Source organism: Podarcis tiliguerta (genome assembly GCF_965153285.1).
Source record: "Podarcis tiliguerta genome assembly, chromosome: 9".
In the NCBI taxonomy this organism is placed as follows: Eukaryota; Metazoa; Chordata; class Lepidosauria; order Squamata; family Lacertidae; genus Podarcis; species Podarcis tiliguerta.
The window spans coordinates 21,400,074-21,413,218 of NC_139542.1; positions in this window are offsets into that span (position 1 = coordinate 21,400,074).

A 13,145-nucleotide genomic window follows, 5' to 3' on the forward strand; every position below is an offset into this window, starting at 1 on the left:
AAAACATGAACCCCGATGCGCAAATGACAAGCTGAACCAGGTGGGTGTGTCCAAGAAGATGGGGCAACACAAACCCAATTCTCCCATGTTCAAAGCTAAACTAGCAGCACAGATGTAGATGCAAAAAGCAATGGACATCATATATCTTATGGCTTCCTGTATTTACTAAAGCACAACAGGGTTTTATGAGCTTTACAGGGGTGACGAGGCAAAATGCTAAACTGTGATTAAAGATAATCCTCTGGTGATGTTCATCATGATCTTAAATGCCCAGCAATGATGAGACAACACTTTCTTTGCTCCTCAACAAAAAATGTGTAATGGAAACAATGCATAAGGATGACGAGAACAGCGATTTCCTGGCTTACTTACCACATCACTAAAAGTAAAGGTGTAAGAAAGCAGCAGCTTGGAAGCTAGCGGTGCAGAAAAACATGTTTTAAGATAACATGAAAAAGTGCTGAGTGATACCTTACAGACATACTGAGGCTGTTATGAGGATAAGAGACAGGCAGATGGTTGTTAAACCATATAATTTTCTTGCCCCTTTGTCATCGTGCTTGAGAATCCAGAAGTACTTTTTCTTCCCCATTCCATTTGTTGCATGTTATCTCCGTTCTTGGGTCAATATCTTTGCTAGCTAAGCATTTTCCACTTGTCAGTTGGTGTTGACAATACAGTGGTACCTTGGTTCTCAAACTTAATCCATTCCAGGAGTCCGTTTGACTCCCGAAACTGTTCGAAAACCAAGGAGCGGCTTCCAATTGGCTGCAGGAGAATCCTGTACTCAAGCGGAAGCCATGTCGGACATTTGGCTTCCGGAAAAAAAAATCACAAACCAGAACACTTACTTCCAGGTTTGCGGCGTTCAGGAGCCGATTTGTTTGGCAACTAAGCCGTGTGGAAACCAATGTATTACTGTACTGGTCTAGATGGGCCAACGGTCTGGCTCAGTACAAGTCAGCTTGCTCTCCCTGCTTTCTTCATCTTTAAACTAGAGTTGGACCAGACAGCCTTTCAACTAGAGGGCACTTTCAGACAGAGGACTTTATTCTGTAAAGTAGGGCACCTGGCCATCAAACACACAGGGCTTGGAGCTAGTAGATTTGCTGGGAGCCATGTGAAATGGTATATTTCCATCCCACCATTCCACATCCCAAGTCTTCATTGGCCTAGAGTTCTGTGTGGTTGGATAGATCCAAGCAATGTCCCAACACTGGGGTCAATGTAGTTTTAACTGGGTGGGGCTGGGGTGGGGCAGGGCAACAGCAAGGTCGGGGCTGTGCATGTGCACCAACAGCCCCAGCTTCACTGCTGCCTGTCAGGAGGGCAGCTCTGAATTGGCTGAATTGGGGGAAGTGTATTATTTGAAGCGAGATCTCCTCAGTGTTCAGTCCACAAAGAACCACTGGAGTTTCTTGAATGTGCACAGTAATAATTTGGAATCTGGGAGCCCACGTCTCCCAGTTACGATAATCCGCAAGGATTCTGGTATCAGATACCTGGCCTTACCAATTTCCTCCCCATATCATTCAGTCTGTTGCTTCAGAGTGACTGACTGGGATAGTGGAATCCTGTCCTTTACTTGTCCTGAACATCAAAGCAAGCCAATTAGCTAATATGAAACCAAGTGAATATAAACATATAGGAGCTCATTGCTACAACTACCAGTTAATTCTGGGGTTATCTTGACTACCAAGATGGTGTTTGCAGGGCTTCCAGAATGGTTCACCTTTTGTTCACACAGTCCAGAAATGCAGGCATCTTTGATGTTTGTTTGTTTTACAATCTAGCGGTGTATAAATTTTAATAAATAATAACTAAAAAACAAACCCAGCAGTCCTGTTTCCGTTCCGCTGCAGCTAAAACCTACATTATTTGTCTTGCTAGCTGCTGTGGCCAAAACTAACATAATTAATTGTGCAATTAATTATGTAATTAACTTCAGTGCATTTAAATGGAAGGGGAGAATTTAAATGCAGGAAAAAAACTATAATCGCATATGCAAATATTTGCAAACGAAAAACAACAATAGCTTGTATTTGCTTAAGTGGATTTCATTCCTGATCATGGACAAACTTGAAAGTTGTGACAATTTCTGCTCCTGCTTTCATCTCCAACCTCCCTAGCTGCTGATGGCATCACCATATCTCTTCCCCACATCAGTATAAGATGATATAAGAGCATGCTAGCAGTGAATGTGCCATTGCCAGCACACAGTGTGCAACTAACTCATGAAAAACTGGTGCTGTTTCCTTTCCAGAAAAGCCAAAACATGATCCGAACCACCAGAAGCTATTTCATCACATCCTTGTTCACAACATGGCGCCTTCTAATGAGACAATTGTGCAACTGACCGCTAGATGGCAGCTGTATCCCAGAAAAGAGAGAAAGCTGTATTCTCCTTGCATGTATTCACTGGTTAATGTGACCTAGATAGAAATCTCTCAATAGGAGAACATAAAAAGGAGGAAGTGGGTGCTCTTCGTTATAATACCAAAGGTGCTGACAAAGCAGCAAGATGGGAAATAAAGGCATGGCACCGTTTGATCTTGGAATAATTCCCATGGTTCAACAGCCTGAACTGGATTTTCACATGGGAAGAAGAGTATAATGCAGAAAAACAAAGATATGCCAAATATCTAGGTGCAGTTAGGCTGTAGGTCCCTAAATATTGCTGGCAGACTTGTCATATTTAGGCTTATTGCAAAAACAATACTGGATACTTGCTAGCTATCTTTTGACAAGATGCTGGTTTCCTATCAAAAATGTTTTTAATCAGCTCTTCCCCCAAAACAACAACAACAACAACAACCAGGCACATTTTGAAAGAATCTTTAAAGTTGGAGAGAAAATATTTTCTGCAGTTTTAATTTTCAGACAGAAACTCACTTACGCATACAAATATCCACTCTAAACAAAATTCTATTCAGTACCACTCTTTCCTCCTAGCTATGTCTCCTTCTAGATTATGGCACTTCTAAAACAATAGACGATGGCCCAAAGGCAGAACGAGTCTGGAGGAAATAGTCTAGTAATAATGAGCTAATTCACCATGCTGAAAACATGTCAGTGATGACTAGGAGCAAGACCAACAGGGACATGAAGTTGCCAGTGCCTTGAGGTGAAATTCATGAATTATATCGGCAGAGCAGTGGTTCATCAGCTTCTGCCCACAGGGGGAAAAATTCAGGTCCTGCAGGTCCAGAGGTGCTTGGGTCATCTTCATCTGATACAAGAAAAATGTTTCTGAAACCATCCCAGCACTAAAATGGATCAATGGACTTTGCAATCAGTGAAGAGAGCAAAGTTGTATAATGGTGCTGTACAGGGATGGGCAAATTTGGCCATTTCACCTTCTCTCATATACATAGTTTCCTAGCCTTCAGTTCAGTTTGTCCCCATTCCACATCTGTTAATGAACTTTAAAACGAAACAAAAAAAGCACAAAAGCCCATACACATTTTTGCATGCATTTCTCCTAATACATGCTTTTTTGCAAGCAATATTCCATAACATAGTGCTTTTTTTCTACATTAATTTCATTAATATATGCTGTTTTGTACATATTTTTGGGGTTGAGCAACAGCATCGCAAAGTTCAGAGGAATGCAAATTTCAACAGAAAGCTGCGTTTTCACCCACTTAATGGCTCAGGAAGTGCAAATTGGCTGAACGAACATCTCCCCCATCTGTAATTGACAGTGTTCGAGTCCCGGAGTATTTATCTATTCCAATATTTCTATGCCACTTCTTGGGACAAACCCCTCCCAAGGCAGTTCATGTAAATAAACCATAAAACAATTCTTCATTCTCTGGCCCAGAGGGAGGGAATTGGATCTAGTCAGCACGCCAGATTGTTATCTACCCCAACCCAGCGGGTCAAGTTGGACAGATGGCTGGGCCCACTTACCTGGTGTACAGGTAACACCAAGTGTACAGTATTGCAGGGGTGGCAAATGGGGAGGCCAAGTGGGTCTCATTAGTTCCACAAGCCACGGTTTCCCCACCCCTGCTCAATAGTGGGGCAGGGGAGCAGAAAATAATGCCGATATATTTCTTAAATCTGGCAACCAATGCACCCTTTGGGTCTCAGATAGCAGATGGGTAAAGGTAAAGGACCATTAGGTCCAGTTGTGACCAACTCTGGGGTTGCGGCGCTCATCTCACTTTATTGGCTGAGGGAGCTGGTGTACAGTTTCTGGGTCATGTGGCCAGCATAACAAAGCCGCTTCTGGCGAACCAGAGCCGCACACGGAAACACCGTTTACCTTCCCGCCGAAGTGGTACCTATTTATCTACTTGCACTTTGATGTGCTTTCGAACTGCTAGGTTGGCAGGAGCAGGGACCAAGCAATAGGCGCTCACCCCGTTGTGGGGATTCGAACCGCCGACCTTCTGATCAGCAAGTCCTAGGCTCTGTGGTTTAACCCACAGCACCACCCACAGAGCCACATGGGTAGATGAGTCTAAAAAGCCCATTTGCTCTAGGAGGCTTAGTTTGGTCAGAATCAAGTGTTCACTTCCAGACTTAATGCTAAATACATTACTTCTGGCCACTAGGGGGTTGTGAAAATTTGTGTCCTGGGCTTTTTAGACTCGTCTACCCATGTGCTATCTGAAACCAAAGGGGTGCATTGGTTGCCATATGTGATTTTTTTATTTCCAGCTCTCCTACCCCACTACTAGTCCTAAGGTGATAGCATGGATCGTACCTCTTCAGACTGCAGGTTTCAAATGACACATTTGAATGCTCCTCTGTATTAAAAACAAAGGAACTTCCTGCAAGCAGAAAGCCAACACATAAGTGAAAGGGTTGAGTTAGACTCTTTCTCCCTGATCTACTAGTTTTCTACGTGCATTGACATTTATTTTTCTGTGTGGGAGCTTTCAAAGCTGGCATCCCTCCAGCTACAGTCCTTGCCACATTGTTATTTTGAAAAGTGTGTGTGTGTGCGCACGCATGCCTCCCATGGCTTCTTGGGTAAAACACCAGATTTTGACAGCTTTCTTTGGCGCAAGCTATTTGATACAGCTGCACACTGTCTGCTCAATAGCCTCTGGGCAGACACACCGAAAAAATGTGGACTGGCTTTCCCAGGGTTGTCAAGCAGTCGCTTGAGTGCTGTAAAAAAAATGCCAAGAGCTCAGCAAAGTTGGAAGGAGCTCAGTGTCTATCACAGCACCCACTTAAGAGCCTACCTTTTGAAATCAACTCAAGAGAGGGAAGGCAGGTTTGAGAATAGCAGTAAATGTCAGCTTTTAAATGCTGTATAAATCCAGCTGTCTTAGAGCTGGCAGATTCAAGTTTCCTTGGGGCACAACATTGGGAAGGGAGAAAGTTTAAGATTTACAGCCAATGTCAGCTGCAGCAAATATGGGACACAGCTGCTAAATAATAATAATAAGTTTGCCAAGTGAAGGACAAGAGTTTAGACTCAATAGCCTCGCACTGAAATGATAGGCATCCCAGTTTCCATAGGTTTGCCTAGCAGCTGCTGCACAAACAATGGCCTGAGCATCCTAGGATTGGCAAGTTTGTGAACAGGTGAGTAGAACTGAGGTTAGTCTCCTGGTCCCAAAACTGAGGATGGAAGCATATGGCTAACAAGAGGAGGTTGGGTGCCAATGGCTCAGTGGTAAATTTTGAAGTGCAAGAGCTCTTCATGACAGCCTCCATAGCCAGCCCCCACAGAGAATCCATTTCACAAAATGAAATTTTTGTACTTGTTACGGTTTGAAGGAATTCTATAAAGATTGTCTATTGCGTATGTACATGGTCATCGTGTTGCCTAGACATTGCTGACGTTCTCTTTGCAACACAAGGGTTTGTTTGCCCACAGAGAATCCAGATTCATTGATCCATTATCAATGAAGACCACCAAAAACCAGTAGTACACAGCATAAAACATAACTGTGCACAGTTTCTTGGGAGTAAGTGCCTTTGAACTTAGCCGTGGCTACTTCAGATGGCATAGAACGAGTTTGTCAAACACATCTTTAACTTTAACCAAAGGTCCCCCTATTTCCCTCTGAGTTCCCAGAGTTCCCTGGGAAAGAGGGATTGATTGCTAAACCACCTCGAGAACTGTAGCTCTGGGAAGGAAATAGAGGTCTCCTGAGACTTCTCAGGACCTGTAACAAACACCTGGCCCCAGGATCCTTTGGGGGGAAGCCATGAAGTGGTGGAAGAGAGCTCCCTATGTGCAGTGGAGGGGGGGGTCAGTGTATGGAAGTTCCCCTATGTTCCTTTTTAACAGGAGTTCCTGTGCCTATTAAACATAATAAATCATGCTGAACTTAATGTGACATGCAACTGTCTCATAATGACAGCCTCGGATATTGTGGCCCAAATACATAATTCAAGGATTTTATATTTTTGGCAGCATTTCATATGGAGAAATAACATCAGAGAGAGAGTGCCCCCCCCCCCTTTCACTATGCAGTCAAAAGGTTTGAAACACTTCAGGCTTGATACATATTGCAAAGCAGTTCCTGATAGCTTCGAAAATAGTAAGAGCCTGGCAGTGTAAGATCAAGCTGGCATGGGATTGGTGGCAAAGGATAGATAGATAGATGATAGATAGATAGATAGATAGATAGATAGATAGATAGATGATAGATAGATAGATAGATAGATAAATAGATAGATAGATAGATGATAGATAGATGATAGATAGATAGATAGATGATAGATAGATAGATAGATAGATAGATGATAGATAGATAGATAGATAGATAGATAGATGATAGATAGATAGATAGATAGATAGATAGATAGATAGATAGATAGATAGATGATAGATAGATATGAATGAAAACTGTTGTGTTTCCAAGGGGTTGCTCGGGACCAAGCGGGCAAATATCTCCCTACTTGGCTGTGAAGACTTGGCTTTGCTGCCAAAATGGACTTTATCTGTCCGGAGCGCCACTCTCCCGTGACTGACTCAATTGCTGGCAGAATCCATGAGTGGGCGGTTCTTAAACTTTCCCCAGCAAAGCAGCTTCTTGACGCCCAGTCTGCGCCTCCCCTCTCTGCGTGAATGCTTTCTGGGCAAAGAGGGCGTGGGCAGCGGAGGACCCCTTCCCTCCCCGCTTCTCCCAGGCAGGGAATCCTGGGACCGCCTCGCCACTTCCGACTCCTGCACCTCCTCTCCACTGGAGCCGCGTTTACTCTCTTCCCTTGAAGAGGAGCTGCTTCCCACGATCCCTGGAGGCTCTCTATAATCCATTTGGCTTTTGCTCTCTCCCTCCTGCACTGATGGCACTTCCCTGACAAAAACAAAGGCATCTGTGTTCTGTTCTTCAGTCTGCCCCCTACACACACACACACACACAAACACACTTCACCATGGTTTCCGGGGCTGTTCTTCTCATGCTTAGTGTTTCTGTTTCAACATGATTTAGAAGCCGCACATTTCCTTTAAGACACGGAACAGCCAGTTCTGAGGGCTTTCTTCTTTCTTTCCTGCCTCTGAGGTTCTCCTTGTTTCAGCACAGAAGAGCCTAAACAAATTCAAGGGTGAATCATAAGTGAGTGAGTTGTGTGACTCAACCTGGAATCTCAGCTGGTGTCTTGATGCCATTCATGACACCATCTACATAAACCAGCATTTCGCAAGACAGGAAACAGTTTGCAGGCAGAGCAGGTGTTCTACATAGAGACTAATGCAACTTTGGCCTGTGTTGTCTTGTTGAACGTCAATTACTCATTAAGGCCCCACAAGTGTTGGTACCAAAGAGAGGTATATACAGTTCCCTGACAAGGCTCTAAACCAGAGGTAGTTAATCCATTCTCTAGGGCTGGGCGATATATTGATATATCATCCAAAAGTGGTTTGAAATCCACATTGTGGTATCAGTTTCATAGTTTTGACTTGGCCATATATTGTGAATCATGATATGTGTTAGGACTGGGCAATTTATTGTCTAAAACCAGTTTCACTTTCTTTCTTTCTTTCTTTCTTTCTTTCTTTCTTTCTAATCTATCTATCTATCTATATCTATCTATCTATCTATCTATACTTTTCAAGTTTGTAAATTTCACTAATTTTATACATTTCACTCATTCTACAATCAGTTTGACATTTCAAAACTTGACTTCCTTTCCCCCTCTTTCTGCGGTTCCTTAAATTTGTCTTTAATATCTTCTGCGTATCCAAATTAACTTAATTTACTCATTTATTCATCTTCTTTAAATATATACTCTTATAAAACTGCAGGTTGTTACAAAATCCTGCCAATGCTTTTATCTGTTTATAATTTATCTGTAAATGTTCAATAAATCATTTCCATTCTTTTGTAAAAAGATTGTTATCTTGATTTCTTCTTCTTCCAGTAAGTTTCACCTTTTCTGCATATTCCATAAGTTTTTATATCCATTCTTCCTTTGCTGGGACTTCTGCTTCTTTCCATTTTGGGTCAAGTAACATTCTTGCTGCTGTAGCAAGAATGTATAGAAACTGTAGCAAGAATGTATAGAAATGTATAGAAACATTAATAAGTTTCTATACATTTTAGGTAGTTCTGTCAATATATTTCCCAGAAGAAAAGCTTCTGGTTTTTTTTACAAAGGGTACGGTATTTTAAACATCCTTTTCATTTCATTATTTATCATTTCCCAGTAAGCTTTAACCTTACTACAAGACCACCACATATGATAAAAAGAACCTCCTTTCTCTTTACATTCCCAACACTTAGTTGATTTAGATTTATACGTTTTTGCCAACTTACTCAGTGTTAGATACCATCGATAAATCATTTGCATATAATTTTCTCTTAGACCATAACTAAAACCGTTTTCAAGTCCATATCATGATATTGGTTTCATAATTTTTGACCTGGCAATATATCACAATCATGGGGTTGTTTAAAGAGGTTTAAAGACTGTCTAAGAGGTTTAAAAACTGTCTCAAGGCAAATCTTAAAAAATGTAGTATAAACACTGACAACTAGGAAACATTGGCCTGCGAATGCTCCAGTTGGAGAACAGCCTTTACCAAAGGTGTCATGGGCTTTGAAGACACTCAAACTCAGGACGCAAGGGAGAAATGTGCTAAGAGGAAAGTACACTTGGCAAATCCACACCGTGATCAACTCCCGCCCGGAAACCAATGTCCCCACTGTGGAAGGACATGTGGATCCAGAATTGGACTCCACAGTCACTTACGGACTCATTGTTAAAACCGTGTTTATGGAAGACAATCTTACTGGGTACAAGTGATCACCAAAGAAGAAGAAGAAGGGTGAGTGGGTGGGTGGGTGGGTGTGTTATGCAAGAATCCCAATGTGAGGGGAAACTGTGAAGCCAGCCAATTGCCTCTACATAGCTCCATCCTCATTTCAGACATTGTGATATGTCAGTATATCGTGATGTTCAGCTGGTGATAAATTGCGATGTTGGAAATGTTCTCCTGGGGACATTTTTCTTTCCTCACCCAAGGATCCTACTGCCTTTGATGGTGGGAGGAGCAGCAGATTTTCAAGTTTAAGTAGAGACAGCACTGTGATCAAAGATGAGATTTAAACATATCTGCCTAGCCCACTGCTCAGATGGGCATAGGAATTCATTTAAATGTAAAGGTAAAGGACCCCTGGACAGTTAAGTCCAGTCAAAGGCGACTATGGGGTTGTGGTGCTCATCTCAGTTTCAGACCAAGGGAGCTGGCGTTTGTCTACAGACAGTTTTCCGGGTCATGTGGGCAGCATGACTAAACTGCTACTGGCACACGGAGGACAGTGATGAGTGCCATAGGGCATGGAAATTCTGTTTACCTTCCCGCCGCAGCGGTACCTATTTATCTACTTGCACTGGCATGCTTTCAAACTGCTAGGTTGGCAAGAGCTGGGACAGAGCAACAGGAGCTCACCCCGTCGCAGGGATTCGAACTGCCAATCAGCAAGCCCAAGAGACTCAGTAGTTTAGACCACAGCACCTCCTGCGTCCACATAGGAATTCATTTAAAGGTGAATTTACCTAATTTGCACTTTCTGAAACAACACATGGAACTAAACATAGCCATCCTTTGAAATTCACTCTTCTCTGAACTTTACAATGTAGTTCTCCAGTCTAACATTGTGTGCAATGCATATAGTACAGTAGTGTAATGCCTGCGTACAAATGCATATGCTAGTGTAGAATCTGGGCATGGAGCTCTTGCAGGGCTCCCGATCTCTGATGTAGCTCAGGAGCCTCCAGAATTGTTGGACTACAGCTTCCATAATCTCTACTCTTTGGCCCTGCTTATAATAGGATTATGTGTGCCTATAAATGCATATATAAGTGAAAATAATATATAAAATGCATTTGATAGGAAAAATTGCTGCGCAAAAGTGTGTATAGTATACTATGCAAATTTGCATACAAATGTATGTTTATTAGGAGAAAATTGCACTAAAGTGCTGATGAATTCCCATGAGGACTTCATTTTTTAAAAGTAAATTGATGTGGAAATATGGAGAACTAAATTTAAGAACGGTGAAAAAAAGGAAACTGAATGATACTTAAACTGACCGATTGCCCCGTGCAGATATTTATTTATCAACAAGTTTAACGACAGACCCTTGTTGTGGTCTTGTTATACTTCTTGCTTACCAGCAGGTGGAGATGTAAGCACTCCAAAAAGAATATTGAAAGCACAGTTTCCATTCTCATTATTATTTATTTCCTATAGCTTTTTCCATGTTGAAGATTGTCTTTACAAATCGTGGGTTCTGTTCAAATTCCAGGACGAAAAAAATATGAATTTTGTTTCTTTTGGTATCAGGAGAAAAAAAGAGGTCAGTTGGGAGGAAAACATTAATTTAGAGGCTAAGAAACATCCTTATAAATGGTAAGGGGCAGCTATGATCCCATGCTTGAAGAGCAAATGGAGCTGAGATGGTAATCTTACGGATGCAGAAATCTTCAGTCACATCCAATTGTGACAGGGCATTTGATTCCCATTGTTCCAAAAGAGGGGAAACTCCACAAAAAATATGGGAAAATTAATCAACTGTGAAATCACCCCGGTTGGAAGTATTATCCCATGACAAAAATGCAGAGAAAACCAGAGAACGTGCCAACTTCAAAACCAGCCTCCTTCTGTTTCAGCAAGGCTCTGTTCCGCTATTGGATTGAATGACAGCAGAGAAATGCCATTCATCTGCCTGCCCCCCCCCCCAAATCCATGCACTGTTTGGGTTATAACATATTGTGGTGAGTAGTTTTCTAGTTCCAGTTTAAGGCACACAAGAGGTCTCAGTCACTATGTTGTTTTCTCATGGAGTAATCTACATTAGAAACAACCTGAGTGGGACCTGGGGAAAAAACAAAAAACAAGTGGCTGTGTGGAATGCTCTAGTTCAGGATTCCAAACGTTCCACTCCAGCTGTCATGAATTACCTAGTTTAGATTCTGGCATTGCAGGGGGTTGATGATTCTATTTCCCCTGCATCCTACTCTGGAGGGATGCAGAACGGGAGTGCACAAATGCCATGGGAATGTTCTCCACTTGCACCCAAGTGTCACAGTTGAATTTCGGATTAGTTTTAAGAGCTGTGTCAATTAAAGTATTATTTTAAACGAGGCACCCCCAGTCCACCGCCTGTGAGTTTTGAAAATGCTTAATGTTATGTACTGAGTTGAATAGGATCCAAAATGCAGCAGTCTGATTGGTCCTAGAACAATAGGATTCAGAATGCTGCAGTCTGATTGGTCCTAGAACAATAGGATCCAGAATGCAGTAGTCTGATTGGTCCGCAGGAGCCACCCAATCCAACTCTGGGTGGAAGTGAATCCGCAACCTGATTGGCCTACAGGAGAATCCCAGAATTAGCCAGTCACGTGGGGCCCATTGTATAAATAATGTATATAAAGCAGACATTTTGGGGGAACTTCCATTCCTCACTACTCTGAGCTGAATAAAGAGCATGAAATCCACTCTCGACTCTGAGTATATTTCACTTAAGTTATGACTACATTGTTTCTTATCGTCGATCTTAAAATTTTAGAGACTGTATGAAAAAGTTTCAAATCCTATATCCACGTACATGAGAGCAAGTCTCACTTAACTGTGGGAGTCACTTCTGAACAGATGGGCATAGAAGTTGCAAAAGACAGGTCTCTGCCCTGAAATTACAGTTGAATGCAACAAAGAGGACACCAAGGGAAGGAGATTCAACAAGAATTTTGCCTTCAGTCCTGTGCCCATTTATCTGGGAATAAAACCCACTGAACTCAATGGGATTGTTTCACAATGGACATGTGCAGAGTTGCACTGTTGGCCTTAATTCATTCCAACATGAATATTTCAACCTTGGCACGGTCATTATGTCTCAGATGAATTTACCTCAGAGGGTTGTTGCAAGGATAAAATGTGAGCGCTTCCTCTCCCATTCCCTTGCGGTACTGCTGCCCTGAATTCCTTGTGGACAATATGCTTGGCATCCGTCTGTCTTAAGAGACAATGGTGCACCTCTGGGGGTGAAGTCCAACTGCTGTGTTAATGGCACTGAAGTGACCTCCCTGGTGCACAAGCCTGGGCAGTGTGCATGGATGGCCTGGGCTGCCCAGAGGACAATACTCCCCTCTCATCCTTGCTGATGTGGTCCAAAGGAAAGCAGAGCAATACATCTGGTACCAGTTTGGCTGCCAGAGTTGCTAGAAGGAGGTGTACTTTCTTATGGACTCCACTCTGAATTTGAGTAGGGGTTTCTCCTTAGCCTTTTCTGCTCTTGAAGATATCCCACATAGCAGTGGAGGTTTCGGGTCAGAGTTTTCCTTCTCCTAGATGGGCTACCTTTCCCAGGTTGATCATCCCCATCTCCTCCTCATTTCCCTCTATGGCACATGCAGAAACCACCTTCTTGACCATTGCATCCGCTGCTGGTCTCTTTTGCTTGATCTGCCAGAGCCTGTCTTTGCATGTGGAATAATAATAATAATAATAATAATAATAATAATAATAATAATAATTTATTTCTAACCCCTCCCATCTGGCTGGGTTTCCCCAGCCACTCTGGGCGGCTTCCAACAAAAGATTAAAAATACATTAAAAAAACATTTAAAAACTTCCCTAACTCACCAAATACCCCATTTACACACAGCCGGTTTCATCCACACCCTCTCTAAATTCTTCTCTTTCCCTCCCATCCATTCTTAGACAT